The sequence below is a fragment of the Mytilus edulis genome, chromosome 11 (genome assembly GCF_963676685.1).
Source record: "Mytilus edulis chromosome 11, xbMytEdul2.2, whole genome shotgun sequence".
Classification (NCBI taxonomy): Eukaryota; Metazoa; Mollusca; class Bivalvia; order Mytilida; family Mytilidae; genus Mytilus; species Mytilus edulis.
The window spans coordinates 50,733,175-50,749,918 of record NC_092354.1 but is presented as its reverse complement, the minus strand read 5'-3'; the positions used below and the strand labels follow the sequence as shown (position 1 = coordinate 50,749,918).

The window sequence follows — 16,744 nt, the reverse complement described above, 5'->3', positions numbered from 1 at the left end:
GGTCCAAAAAGTATAGTCAAATTCGTGAAAGGAATCAGAGCTTTGCATGAGGGAGATACATTCCTTAATTTATAATAATTTATAATATTTTGTAACAGCAAATTTAAATAACACAAACAATCCGTATTTTCGTTACATACACGAGCAAATTGTAGAAATGTGATATATAAACGCCATAAGATGCCACTACAAACTGCTCAGAGTCTGAATTGACCAGTTTTTGTGCTCGACCAGTAAAATCGAGCACACATTTTACTCGACTAGTCTCGACATTGTCTCGACTGTACTTAACTGTACTTAAGTGTACTCGACTAGATCTCGACTTTACTTAATTAGTCTGATTCAGTACTTGATGATCTTTGTGTAGTCTGAAATGGTCTTGACCAAGGCTCGACCTGTCTCGACCTGTCTTGACTAGTCTCGACTAGTCTCAACCAGTCTCGACCTGTCTCGACTAGTCTTGACCTTCAAATTTAGTTTTGACTGGTGTAAATCAGCCCATCTAACTAAATTAAATATTGATCTTACAAAATTCAAGCTTATAAGGTAGTTTGATTTATTGCTTTGAAATTAAATAATTTAATTTTACAATATGTAAAAATAAAAATTACTATATAAAAATTCAGATAGGCATCTTTAATTTTTCTTATAACTTTTTCAAATCAACTTGGATTTTCATCAAACTATGCAGCTATCTTAGATATATATCAAGCTTACTGAATCCCATTTCATTTAGTTTTTTGTTGTATTGCTGTAAAATTTAAGAATTAAAGTAATCTTGGTAAAAAAAGCTAGGATTTGCAGTTCGGACAAAATAGAGTTAGTACACTTTAATTTTTTTTATAACTTTTTCAAATCAACTTGAATTTTCATCAAACTATGCAGATATCTTAGATATATATCAAGCTTACTGAATCCCATTTCATTTAGTTTTTTGTTGTATTGCTGTAAAATTTAGGAATTAAAGTAATTTTGGTAAAAAAAAGCTAGGATTTGCAATTCGGACAAAATAGAGATAGTACACTTTAATTTGTTTAATAACTTTTTCAAATCTACTTGGATTTTCATCAAACTATGCAGCTATCTTACATATATATCAAGCTTACTGAATCCAATTTCATTTAGTTTTTTGTTGTATTACTGTAAAATTTAAGAATTAAAGTAATCTTGGTAAAAAAAAGCTAGGATTTGCAATTCGGACAAAATAGAGATAGTACCCTTTAATTTGTTTAATAACTTTTTCAAATCAACTTGGATTTTCATCAAACTATGCAGCTATCTTACATATATATCAAGCTTACTAAATCCCATTTCATTTAGTTTTTTATTGTATAACTGTAAAATTTAAGAATTAAAGTAATCTTGGTAAAAAAAGCTAGGATTTGCAGTTCGGACAAAATAGAGTTAGTACACTTTAATTTTTTTTATAACTTTTTCAAATAAACTTGAATTTTCATCAAACTATGCAGATATCTTAGATATATATCAAGCTTACTGAATCCCATTTCATTTAGTTTTTTGTTGTATTGCTTTAAAATTTAGGAATTAAAGTAAATTTGGTAAAAAAAAAGCTAGGATTTGCAATTTGGACAAAATAAAGATAGTACACTTTAATTTGTTTAATAACTTTTTCAAATCAACTAGGATTTTCATCAAACTATGCAGCTATCTTACATGTATATCAAGCTTACTACATCCCATTTCATTTAGTTTTTTATTGTATTGCTGTAAAATTACTGTTTAATAAACTGAATATGACTTTTATATTTTGTAATACTGGTTATTTCAAGTATTCCTGTCAAGTTTTGTCATAATCAGTTCAATAGTTTGCGAATAGTATAATGAAAGACGACATCAACAGCGATTCGAGCAAAATTTCTTCGACAAATCCTTTACCAAGCCGCATTATGATAGAATACAGTGAAGACCAATAAATGATCAAATATTTATCTCATCTGCCTACAAACAGTTGAATATGATACAAAAGGTGAATTTAGGATGATAAATACCACTAATGGACCTCTTTGTCTTCTTTATTAGGTCTCTTTTGGTCCATTTATACCTCTCATTTCCTCAAAATGTCAACTTTTCAGGCCAATAAATAAAAATAATGGGGTAACTTTCACTCATTTATGATAGAAATGTTATAATAAATGAGTAATTGAAGTTTTCAAGCAGAATGAACAATCCATATAAAAGTTTACTGTTTCCAAGGAGGTTTCAATAAGTCCTTACGTAAAACTTAAATTCACGCCGCGTTCCAGAGAGGGACATAAAAAGCTTCTCTTTTAGGGAATTATTTGTTGTTACTGCTTTAAATATAATTTCATTTACTTATAACTATATATTTATCAAAGCATTTCTTAGGAACATTTTTTTTATTATAGCAGAATATATAAGAAATAAGGAGAAAAAGCTCCCCAATACACTAAGTATGGCTTGGTCTGTCAACTAATATTCACGGTAGAGTCCCATTTCAAGGACATTTTCTCATAAAATGTGTTTTGGAGACGCAATCCACTCAGAATATTTCATTTTTTGTAATATTTCACTTAAATAGCAAAAAATTATGACACATGAGAGTACTCACAAGGTCAAAGGTGCATGTACAGCTTCCCATATTAGGTGTAATACCACCATTGATTTTCCCCTATTAGTCTTTGTTAAATTTTCACTTTTCAATAAATTGTTCAGAATTTATCTTTGTTTCAAATAAAGAAATACTTGGCATGATTAAAGTTTTATCCTGTCCAGTACTATAGAAAAAAATTAACATAACATTTCATTGGATATAAGAAAATAACCATCACTGGAAGTTGACCAAGCAAATTTCCCCCTTATTTAACCTGTATATAAGCTTTAGTAACCATGTAACCTCAAGTTTTCAAAATATTCTATAGAAACCCCAAATAAAAAAATAATGGTGCTTTGAAATACCCAAGTCATATAGATATATGTTTATGACCCAGAAATGTTTTACTGCAATAAAATGTAGGATTAATTACCTACAACTGTCAAATTCAAGGGAATATTTTTTCGACCTATTTTCGTATGCAACCGGATGTGACGTATCATGATTTAGTGGTATTACACCTAAAGTGAAGAGGTTTTGGCTAGTGCTTTTCCCCATTCTGAAGCCAGCTTGTTCTTGCCTTAGCTCTTCGTCTATTCCTTCCTGTATTCTTTGGATGGTGATTTATTGTATCTGCTTTTAGTATCTCAGCTGTTATGCCATTTATGCCTCTTGACTTCCCATTTTTCAATCTTTTCAAGGCTTTTGTAATTTCCGCTTTCCTAATTGGACCAGTATATATCTCTCTTTCCTCGATTTCATAGTTTAAATTGATGTCAAGAGGTATATTCGATTCAGGTCTGTTCCAGACTTATTGAAAGTGTTATGTAAAATAAACAGCTCTTTCGAACTGACACAATTGCTGTATAAATATTTCCCCCATTTTTGCTGCACTTGTAAGTGTAGTTTTATTCCAATTTTCCAATGAGTAAATTTACACTAGTGTTACTTTTACAATGTAAAAGTTAATATCACTAGGTGTCCGTCATTAACTTATACGTTTGATGTATAACATCAGCCAGATGAAGTTACATATATTATCCTTCGTTTATTTGAGTATACATGTTCCCGAATAAATTACAATTTCCTCATCAACATAAATGTTTACATGCAGGCTGATTTCGATATTGTAACCCCTTCATGTCAGCAAAGTGGAACACAGAAAAATTATTAAACAATTGTTAAACGAACAAAAATGAGTATTTGTAAAGATAATAAGTTTCAATATAATAGCTATCGAAGTACTTGTTGGTTTGTTTGGGTTTTTTTTGTACAATATAAAATTAAATTTAAAAAAATGTCTTTCTCTGTTTTCTTAATAAAGAATTAACATATACAATGTATTGTGTTAAAACGTTTCGTATGTCTGTCTTCGCGCATCAACATTTGAATTGGAATAATTTTACAGAAATTATCTATGTCTGCCAACAGAATAACATAGATCTCTAAATACGATCATGACAATGGCATTTAAAACAATGAATATTGAGAATTTTCAAATAAATACAAAAATATATTTCACAAACAGAAGTACATTCCGAAATCAAAATGCACTTCCTTAAGAACACTTTTGTTTTATCAAAGTATTTATCATACATGTCTGTCCTAGAATCCTTATATTTCATCCATAGCCGTTGCAAACATAAATTCAGTATGCACAATGTATAAAAAAAACTCCTTTCATAAACCCAACAGATGATAATTTTGAAGTAATACTTCAATTTTTTTCAAGATGTTACTTTGAAAACCACAATTGCCACACCATTGTGTACTTCTTCTTTGCGTTGTAATACGTTTCTAGTCTTCTTTTTTGTGTCATCATGTGCATTTACAAGTCTCAACATACTTTCCTATCTCTCACATTAATGCAAGAGAAATATTCATGGAAATTGTGAGATTGATATTCTACAAACCCTATTGTGTAATTCTAATATTTAAAAACAACATATAGTGTATTAAAGTTTTTAAATGTATGACAATATATAACATTGATGATATAATATAAGCAGGATATCTGTGTGCGGTCCTTGATAATATACGATCACGTCAGGACCTTGATGTAACAGTTATGTCACGTTCTTCACCGAAGTCATGTGTACAAGTTTCGGCAAAGAATTTATGGAAATGTATTTGTTTTATTTAGTCATTTAAGTTGGTTTATATGAGAAATGTGTTGGATGAAACAATAAAAGATTAAAAAAAAATTTAAAGACGGATTTACCGAGACCGAGCTGAATAATATATATATATATTCTTTATTCCAAGAGAAATACAGTATATAGGTATAAGTAAAATCAATATTAAATATAGTAAGCATCACATAGTACAATAAATTAAGTCATTCATATACAAGTCATAAGATTTAGAACAAATCTTGGAGTCTGATACTAAATAATGCATTTGTATGATTTTAACAAAAAAAGAGATCAACGCTAATGGTTAACTTTCCATCTCTTTACTATTGTAAAACATGCATATTCAAAAATAATAGATCCTGAAACAAAATCGTCAGACCTAAATCTCTAATTAGATATAAGAAGATGTGGTATGAGTACCAATGAGACAACTCTCCATCCAAGTCACAATTTGTAAAAGTAAACCATTATAGGTCAAAGTACGGTCTTCAACACGGAGCCTTGGCTCACACGGAACAGCAAGCTATAAAAAGCCCACAAATGACTAATGTAAAACCATTTAAACGGGAGTTAACTTGTTTTAAATAAAATATCAAATATCAAAATGTTTAACTCAGATATTTACAAACTTGTAATAGATAAGACACGCATACTTTTTTTCGAATGTATACGTATCCACAAAGTAAATGTCTAGATGGTCTAAAGGTCATGTATGCAATAAATGTGTTCAACCGTTTAGAATCAATATACTTGTGTTTATCTATCTACAACCATTTATGGAACTTTTATTATTAACTAACACAGAGTGATTGCAAAGTGTATAAGATTCTTAAATAAGTTGCGTCTCATTTTAGAAATCAAAAAATATATGACGGATGATGCCCTTCGGGGCTTTTTGGAGATTTGTTTTGGCATGATATATTGAAATTTTTCTCATTTTTATCTTCATTAATATGTGTGTAGAATGCAAAACTATATTACATTGAACAAACCGCAGAAATTATCGTGCTATGGAAATATATGCATGTACAGTCATATTTGTACTTGGACACTTTAAGGTAATTTCCCGTAAGTCGTACGTCTCACGTGCATCTATATTACTAAATGAATAGCGTAATTTATTATGTGTTCATTTCAACATCTTTTGGGGGTTAAAATCGGAAAAAAGACAGTTCGGATCAACTGTCCTTCACGACGTTCGGCTCTGAAATTTACGTGCCGTCATCATTTCCGTCATTGCACGTCTGCCCGGCAAAATTAAATTATATTTCGTAGCAGATACGGTAAATATTGACCTTACACTGAAACACTTGGTGATACACATTCCCTTGACGCCCTCAGCAATTTAACAACAGATTTTGATTTACACGTCAAGAGGTTTTCCTTCCGGGGAACCGCACCAATTCAACATGAAAAGGGTGGAGTGATTACTTCGGTTTTCGGTTAAAAATGGGTACAGAAGTGCGGCTGGAAAGAGACCCCCCCCCCCAATTCATATAAATGCATACAATTTTCAGCCACTCATACAAAGGGCTGGTTCTAAGCACGTAAATACTTGAAATCAGTTGTGGATCCAGGATTTGGGGAGGGGGCAGCTCCCTATACACATCGGCATGCTGAACAAAAAAATATATTTACGATTTTCAGAATTTATGTTAGAGTTTATAAAACGGAACACATTTCTATTCAATTCGATCGGGTTTAGCTAGCCTAACCTATTTGTCGTCACTAAACGACATTCGTTCGTCCAACCGTCTGTGAACTTAAAACGCATTTTATTATACTTCAATGATGTTCATTTGTCTTAATGGCATTTTCCTTATTATGCCACCGCCGAACGGCGACGGGGCCTTTAGGCTTTACCAATGTACGTCCGTACACCCATTCGTAATTGGTTTCCGCTCTCTTACTTTAGTTTTTATCAACCAAATTTTACGAGATTTATACAAATGCTTATTAACGAAACACAGATCAAGTTGGAATTTGAGTACCGTAACTTTTGTTATTCAAGACTAATATCCCTTTTTAACCGAAAAAAATGTGGAAATCGGCTTCTGTTCTCTAACTTCGGTTTGCCTCAACCAAGTGTTTTAAAACTTATACACAATGCTAAGTACCATAAAACACAGATGAAGGTCGATTTGCAGCCAGATCCAATGCATTGTTTTTGAGTTAGGCCAGCAGGGGCGTCCTAGTAATATAAAAACAACAAATTGCGTAAAACTGTTATCCCATTTTGTGTTTTTTTGCCACCCTAACAAGTATAAGGTCATGTTTTAAAACAACATAGAACAATATGCGTAATAGTGTTATTTGTAGATCCTTTCTGAATGGTATTTACCATCATTTGGTGGTATGTAAGTAGGAGAGCTATTGTTTTTAGTAAAAACAGCTTAATAGCTTAAAAATTACATCTAATATTGCCTTCGAAAATGCCGTTGGTGACTTATCCCTTTCTTTGTACAATACCTGGAAAAAAGGTGGAAATGAATTGAGTTCTCCATATAGTTTATCAAGCGCATTGATGCTTTTGATGCTTGGGACTGGTGGTACTACAAACAAACAAATGAGATCATCACTATTCAAACAACACATAGCTAGTGATGTCAATCTTGGATATAAGCTTCTCAACGATAAACTGTCTTCACTTATAACAGGGAATGGAGTACAGCTTTCGATTGGTAACAGACGTTTTGGAGATAACAAATTAAATGTATTGAACACATTTACAGCGAATGCTTTACCATGTTACAATACTACGGTAGCGATTGAAAACGCATGAATTTTATATCGGCACCAGATCTATCAAGAATCAACATCAATAATTGGATTAAAACTTACCATACTTCTAACCATACTTCTATTCCCTAAGAACTCTTGGGACGTATCATTAACAATAAATGTGACCTAAACACGCAATAATTTACGCAAATAAGCAGCATCATACAATATATCTATTCAGAAATGTATATCCTTCCTTTATTTTAAATATTGGTTGGTTTTTCATTCATTCCAGAAAGAAAACATAACAGAATTGCAATGCTTATTTTTGTTATTAAAAAATCGGTTAATGATTAATTATGTCTTCATTGATGTAAGATAATGCTTAATGGTACATGTGGTAAGCTTGTTTGTTTTTTGTTCGTTTTTTGTTTGTATTCAACGCCATTTCTGCTATCAGTTTGATTGTTTGAGTATCATGAGAGAAGAACCGACCTTCTGCAAAGAAGACTGGCATTACATGCAAATCAATTATATAAGATCGGAGTAGTACATACCTAACCACGCGCAAAGATCACAGTTGACATACTAGTTCATGTTTGTCATTTTTTTTTTCGTAAACTGTTTTGTTATAAATTAGGCCGTTAGTTTTCTCCATTGAATTGTTCCATATTTTCATGTCGGGGCCTTTTATAGCCGACCTTACGGTATGGGTTTTTCTCGTTTTTGAAGGCCTTACGGTGAAAAAACGAGTTGAATGTAAGCAACTATGTATGCCCTCAATTATGAGCAAAACCTCTTAGTGAGCTACAAAAGGCCTTTGGCATGACAAACATGTGACGCAATTCAAACAAAAACACCAACGGGAATATGTATGTTTAACCAACAAATAGAAAACAAAGTTAATAGACAGCAATTAACAATAACCACTGAACCAAAGAATCTTAGTCCGGGGACAAACATATACAGAACACGGAGAAGCCAAACATTAACGATACTTTTCGTCCGGGGTGTAGATTTTCAGATGAGTAAACTAACTGTAGGTTTTCAGTCCGTAAATACAAAGGGCAAATCAGAACAAATACACAGGTAGATTGTGTTTATTTTGATTATCAAAGGTTACTTTTTCATGCACTGGGTAATTTCTTACTATAATGCTGTGTCCGTCATTGACGTATTCGCTTGATTAATATCTTCAGCCAGCTGTAGATAGCATAAATTATCCTTTGTGTTTTTGTGTATTATTTTTCCAGGACAAAATACCCTAGTGTATTATTTCCACATCAACATATACTTTTATATTCAAGCTGATTTTGATATTACTAACCCCTTCATGTCAGTAAAATGGAACAAATAAAATGTATCAAACAATTGTCAAAACAAACAAAAATGGGTATTTGTTTGTAAAGAGACAAGTAAATGAGATTATTTTGTACGAACCACTTTTCAACACCATATAAAATTGAAAACATATTCCGGTTTTCAAGTAAATGACTGTCTTGCTCGGTTTTCCTTTAAAAAAATGCAACATTGAACTTGGAATATTTTCTAGAAATGAGCTATGTCTGCCATCAGAATAACAACTCTCGATACGATAATGAAACGACATTGACATTAAAAACACTGCTTATTGAGAACTTTCAAATTAATACAAAGTATATTTCACAAACAGTGGTACACTCTGAAAAAAAGCACTTCCTCTAGAATAATTTTGTTTTACAAAAGTATTTATTATACATGTCTGAAATCCTTACGTATCGTCCTGTTCTTTAAGTGAATGTTGCCAAAATGAATTCAATATTCCTTATATAAAAAAAAAACAATTCTTTCATAACCCAACAGGTAATAATTTTGAAATTATACATATTTTTTTCTTCAAAATATTACTTTGAATTACACAATTGCCACATCATTTTGTACTTCTTCTTTGAGCTGAAATACGTTTCTAGTCTTTCATTTTTGTGTCATCTTGTGCATTTACAAGGTTCAGCATACCTTGTTTTCTCTCTCATTATTGCAGGAGAAATATTCATTTATATTGATATTCTACAAACACTATTATGTAATTTTAATATTCTAAAAAGGCTTGTGTATTGAAGTTTTTAAATGTATGACAATATGTTACATTGATAATATCATGTAAGCAGGACATCTGTGCGCTGTCCTTGATAACATACAATCTAATAGCGACCTTGATGAAGCAGTTATGTCACGTTCCACATCTAAGTCATGTGTGTAAGTTTCGGCGAAGAATTTATAGAAATTTATTATATGTATTTATATATATAGTCATGTAAATTGGGTTATATAGTAAATGTTTCGGGTGAAACAATTAAAGATAAATACACGTATTTAAAGAATGATTTACCGAGATAGATTAAAACGTTTGTAGAATTTTAACAAAAACAGGGATCAACGCTCTTGGTAGAGTTCCATTTATAAACTATTGGGTAAAACATGCTTATTAAAAAAATAATATATCATGGAACGAAATCGTCAGACTTAATCCTCTAATTCACTTTTTTTTTTTTTTAAATGAATTATCAGAATGTTTCACTCAGATATTCAAAAACTTTCAAAAGATGTGTTCGAATAAGACACACATATTTTTCCTCAAATGAAAACATGCCAACAAAGTAAAGGTCTAAACGGTCTGAATCTAATGTATGCAATACATGCGTGCAACCATTCAGATTTATCTATCTACAACCATTTATGGATCTTTCTTTATGTATTATCAAATAGTGATTGGAGGCAAAAATTTATTTGATTATTAAATACGTTGCTTTTCATTTTAGAAGTGAATAGATATATAAAGAATGAGCTTCGGCTTTTTGGAGATTTTGTTTGGCATGTTATATTGAAATTCTCCTCATATGTTATCTTCATTAATATATGCGTAGAATAAAAAATATATTTCATTGAACAAACTGCAGGAATTATTTTGCTATGGAAATATATCCATGTACAGTCATATTTTTATTTGGACACTTTTAGGTAATTCCCCTTAAGTCTCATGTCTCACATGCATATAAAAAAACAAATTGCGTAAAACCGTATTACCGTTTTGTGTTTTGTGTAACCAAAACAAGTGTAAGGTCATGTTTTAAAGTGACACGAAACCGCATGCGCAATAGTATTATTTTTATATCATTTCGTAATTGTATTTACCGTTATTTGATGGTATATAAGAAAGAAAGATTTCCCATTTTTGTATTAAACGTGTTTTTGTGAAAACAGCTTAACAGCTAAAAAAATGGCTTCAAATGTTGCCTTCGAAAATGCCGTTGGTGAATTGTCATTTTCTTTGTACAATGCAGTGGGAAAAGGTGGAAATGAATTGATTTCTCCATATAGTATAACAAGTGCATTGATGCTACTCATGCTCGGGACTGGTGGTACTACACACAAACAAATGAGATCTTCACTATTCAAAAATAACATAGCTAGTGATGTCAACATGGGATATAAACGTCTCAACAATAAACTGTCCTCGCTAACAGAGAATGAAGTACAGCTTTCGATTGGTAACAGACTTTTTGGAGATAACAAATTAAATGTGTTGAACACATTTACTGCGAATGCTTTAAAATACTACGGTAGTGGTTTAAAACGCATGGATTTTAAATCCGCACCTGATCAATCAAGAATCAACATCAATAATTGGATTGCAAATGCAACGAAAGATAAAATCAACAATATGTTTCCACCGAGTACTATAACTCCGGGAACTGTAATGGTTTTAGCGAATGCAATTTACTTTAAAGGAACTTGGAATAAGGAGTTTAACCCAAATAACACAACAAAGAGAAATTTTCTGGACGAATCTAACCAACAAAAACAAGTTGATATGATGTATGACCAACGTAATGTGGTAGCCGGTGAAAACACCGAGTTGGATTGCAAAATTCTGCAACTTCAATATACGGGAAATAAAGTATCTATGATATTTCTTTTACCGAATGATGCAAATGGACTATCTCAACTTGAAAGTAAAATAACTATGACAAAATTTAAAAGTCTGTTTTCTGGAATGTGGCGACGAAATACAATAATCAGAATTCCAAAGTTCGTATTTGAAGCTAAGTATGATCTAAAACCAGTACTTACATCATTAGGAATTACTGAAATATTTGACGCGCAGACAGCAAATTTCGCAAAGATGACAACCTTGAAACCAGTTTATGTAAGTGACGCCCGTCATAAGTCATACATAGAAGTCACAGAACAGGGTACGGAAGCTGCTGCTGCTACAACGGTTGAGATGGTGATGGGAAGTTCAGGTGGTGGACCATTTCAGTTTGTAGCTGACCATCCATTCATGTTTGTCATACGGGATAACAATTCGGGAACTATTCTGTTTATTGGACGGTACGGAAATCCATAAACGAATACATATAGTATAGCATCAGACCTGAAAGTAAACACTCAGATTGATATGTTAACGAGACTATTGTCAATAAAATGTATAATCAATTATAAGTAAATGACATTTTCAGTAAATTTGTCAGCTTAATTTCAAATTAAATTGTATTATTGTTATTACATACATTTCCTCAATCAGTATTGCATTATTTATTAAAGGTAACTAGGTTATAGCGCGTTCTACGTTTTCGACTCGTTTATCAATTCGTGCATATGACCAACCGTCTTCATCTCATTGTCTCTGTTTTCATTTTTATTTCAAATATCCTATATTATCTCTCGTCGGGACAGATGAAAGTAGAAACTTCTTATTTGAACAGCGGTATACTACTGTTGCCTTTACTTACACTCCCTGAAAATCCGGGACTATCCCTAAATGTGATATACCTCCCGAGAAAAGCTGGGTCCATCCCTAAATGTGATTTACTAAATGTGATTTAAAGAATTGAGTCTAGCTGTTTGAGTTACAATTCAGTTTTGAGTTCGTGGTATTTCATTTTCAATATTTGTTCATGTATTGTTTTTATAAGTATTACGAAATATATATAGATTCTTCGTAGTCTCAATAACGTTAACAGTACTAATAAAATTTGCCCATTTATGGTCTTATCCATTATTTATACTCATTCCTTTACCCTTTACCCTTAATCCTTTATCTCTTTTGAACATATCCAAAATGAGTTTGTTGTGGTCAAAGGGTGGTGGACCTGTTATTTTTCATTGGAAATTCCTTTATGTTTCCTCAGATACTTTTCAACTATGAATGAAGGTTTCAACACTTAATAACACAAAAACTCATGCTTAACAGTAGTATTATCTGTAGTTTTGTCTTTTCCGTTCTGCTATTGCGTTGTTAGTCTTTCATCGATATTGATACAATTGGCAACTTTGCAATCCCTGAGTTTTTTTATTTCATTCTTCATGTAGATAACATCTTATTTGTCATTTAATATTAACTTTCAGGAAGTAATTTTGCTGTTTAAAAGACTTAAGGTATATCATAAAAATCCGGCTTTTGATGACAATATCGACCTATACATGTTAAACTTCTTTTGTTATTTTATTAGTTTCATGGATGGGTGTCATAGTCATGAAAGTATATACATTTTTCTTATTGCATAAATATACAGTTCATTTTATAATCCGATTTCTTTTATCTGTAGATATGCTTAGGATGAAGCAATATTGAGTATACAGAAATATACAATCAACATAATAAAAACACTACCTTTAGTAAACAAGAGAAAACCAAGAATTAAACCCACATTAAGTAGAAGATCTTTGAGTGATCCGCTGGACCTTTATAGTTTGCTTTCTGTTTCAAGAAAAAAAAGCACACAAATACACGACTTTGCTTACCGAAAAAATCCTATTCCTTATTTTTACATTTTACTTGGCGTGTGATACATCTAAAGCATGATGTGATTAGGCTGTAAAAGTATCATTCATCGTTCTTTATAGAGTTCCCTCCCTTTTTATTTGAAGTTGATGTTATTAACGGAATTATACGATTTGTATATCGATACACTACTTTTGGTTCTGGTGGAGTTCAGATCGTCGTAACCACAATCTCGTCCTCTTTTTTTCCGAATGTAACCTACCGAATGTGACTTATCACCGGGTTTTTACTTACATCAGCAACACGACGAGTGCAACGTGTGGAGCAGGATCAGCTTGAGCCTCCTGAGAACCTGAGATTACCCCGGTTTATGGTGCTTTTTCGTGCTGCTCAGTTTTAAATTTGATTGTTTCTATGTTATGTTTTGTTTGCTGTTGTTTGTCTGTTGGTCTTTTTTTCAATTATTTTGCCACGGTGTTGTCAGTTCGTTTTCAACTTGAGTTTGAGTGTCCGTATAGTATTTTTCGTCACATTTTTTTCAAACAATAGTATACAAAAATTATCGAAACTATAGATTCAGCAACCATAAACATGATAAAGAACTGGTATTGTTTATCATGTCGGAAGGCTGAGAGGTCTCTGCTCAACGCATGACGTTCTGTGCAATATAATTCATAATTATAATTAATTGTTTTAAATTGAAGGGCAAATATTCAACTTCCTAACCACGAGAGAAAACATATATTCAAACGAAACACATAGGAAAAAATAGTTTGCTCTTTATATATATATATATATGCATATTTCCCTAAAATCAATTTGTCTTGTGTCATGTGCGACTTCTCCCAAACTGACTTCAATAATGCCAGCACTGGCAACTGAGGATGTGTTGAACAGGGTCAGAGATTAAGCCTTGCAACAGGCCACCTACAACCCTTCAAAAAGTTGGTACAAAGGTTCTGAACGCAATAAGAGCATGACACTTGCTCTACAAAAGGCATTTGACTTAACGTCCCCATCTTTACTGGACGTGTCATCGTTATTATACAAACCGCAATACGATCCATTTTACAAGGGTTTTACACTCGATCGTTAGACTGCAACTGCCCATTCTGGGTTTTTTCCTCCATCATCATTGGGGACGTTTCATTTACAATAAATCTAACTTGAACACGCGATAATGTATGCAAATAGGCAGCGTAATACAGTAATAAATATATTTACAAATGTATAACTTTACTTTGCATTACTGGTTTGTTCTTCGGTTTTTGCCAAAAATAAACACAGCATAGCTACGATATTTTTTTTATGAGATTATGGATTAATGATTAATTTTGTATGCATTGATCTGAGATATTACTATAAAGCTTAAGGGTACAATTATTTGTTTGTTTGGTTGTTTGGTGGTTTTTTTTTAGTTGATATAACGCCATTTCCGTGACCAGTTTGATTGTTTGAGTATCAGAAGACAATTGCGACCTTCTGGCAAAAAAATGGGAAAAAAAAGCTGGCAACACATATCATTTTTTTTTTTTATATATACGATCGGATTTAATACACAGCTCGCCACGCACAGAGATCACAATTGACCGGCCAGTGAAATTAAAATGCGTTTAAACAAATAGGGCATCATTGACTGTTTTTAATTTTCTGTAACGGGGAAGTAATCGTAAATGCACATATGCTTTTGGAATTTGTTGTGATCCTCATTAATTTGCTTTGATAACACCATGTGACATCAGTGACAATGGAACCAATAAACCATCGCTTTATTATTAATTCTGAACCAGACTACACATCGAATAAATAGTTAAATCAACCGGTCGTTTGATCACAATATTGCATCGGTCGAAATCCAATTATGGCGACAATTTACCTTGCTTATATCTTCATTCGTTATTATGAAACTTTCTATATAAATGTAAAATATTCAGCCCTTTCAAACTGAAACAATTGCTGTCCGAATAATATTAAAGCATTTTTGAACGCAATAAGAGCATGGCACTAGCTCTACACAAGGCATATGACTTAACGTTCTCATCTTAACTGGACGTGGCATCGTTATTATACAACCAGCAATACGATCCATTTTGCAAGGGTTTTACACTCGATCGTTAGACTGTAACTGCCCAGACTGTTTTTTCCTCAATCAAAAAAACAAATAGGGCATCATTGACTGTTTTTAATTTTCTGTAACGGGGAAGTAATTATAAACGCACATGTGCTTTTGAAATGTGTTGTGATCCAGATTAATTTGCTTTGATAACACCATGTGACATCAGCGACAATAGAACTAATAAACCATCGCTTTATTATTTCTATATAAATGTAAAATATTCAGCCCTTTCAAACTGAAACAATTGCTGTCCGAAAAGTATTAAAGCTTTTTGAACGCAATAAGAGCATGGCACTAGCTCTACACAAGGTATATGACTTAACGTCCTCATCTTAACTGGACGTGGCATCGTTATTATAATAAAATTATAAACAAAACCGCAACTTCATGTACACTTCAAATAGCCCTCTCTATTCTTCCTGCACTTGAAAGCGCACTTTTATTCCGGCGTGTAGATTTTCCGATGAGTAAATGTACAAAAGTGTTGCCATTCTGTAAAAAACTGAGTGTGAAACAGAAAAACCATTCAGGTAAATTGTGTAAATTTTGATAGAGACAGTTTTCTTTTTCCAAATACAAGGTCATTTTCTTACTTTCACTTGGTATCCGTCATTGTATTATTCGCTGGAAGCATAATTTCAGCTTGATGCAGATAACATAAAGTATCCTTGTGTATAATTTTTCCATGATTATATACCCTAGTGTATAATTTCAACATATATTTTTACATGCAGGCTGATTTTGATATTTTTAACCTCGTCATGTCAGCACAATGGAACAAAGAAAATATATTACACAATTGTTAAAACAGACAAACATGGGTAATGAGAATACGTTCTATTATGATATCTTGAAACAGTACTTGAAATGTATGTGTATTTTTCAGCACCATATAGAATTGAAAAAAATATTCCGGTTATCCAGTCAATGACTGACTTGATCTGTTTTTCTAAATAAAAAAAAGTAACATATCTTGTGTTAATAGACCACTTTCGAGTTCATCCGTCACCGGCAAAAACTCGTCAATTATACACGCCTTTATGACGTCATTTACCAGATAGATGGGCTAGCCTGTATCCCTGCACTATTTACGTTCATCAAGCGTCTTAGTGATCGTCTTTGTGCAGGATAAACTAGAAATAATGGTTGCTCTGTAGGTACTTACTGACATTTCCCTAATGACAGCAGTGTTGATTGTCAATTTTGAGAATTCAATTTGCCGAATAATTCGTACAATATAGAATTATAGTTTTCCAACCACTCGCTCAACATTGGAAGGAAGTGACGACGCCCCTAAACGCACAAATGACGATGATAAAGGCGCGTATAATTGACGAGTTTTTTCCGGTGACGGATGAACTCGAAAGTGGTCTATTAGTTTCGCATGTCTGTCGTCACTCATCAACATTTGTATTGGGAGTATTTTACAGAAATGA

The 16,744-nt window shown here is 32.4% G+C and overlaps 1 pseudogene; it reads left to right on the top strand.

Moving 5' to 3' along the window:
* The first annotated feature begins 10,647 nt into the window (after positions 1–10,647).
* Positions 10,648–11,973, top strand: LOC139495772 (serpin B6 pseudogene; annotated as a pseudogene).
* Positions 11,974–16,744: the final 4,771 nt, after the last annotated feature.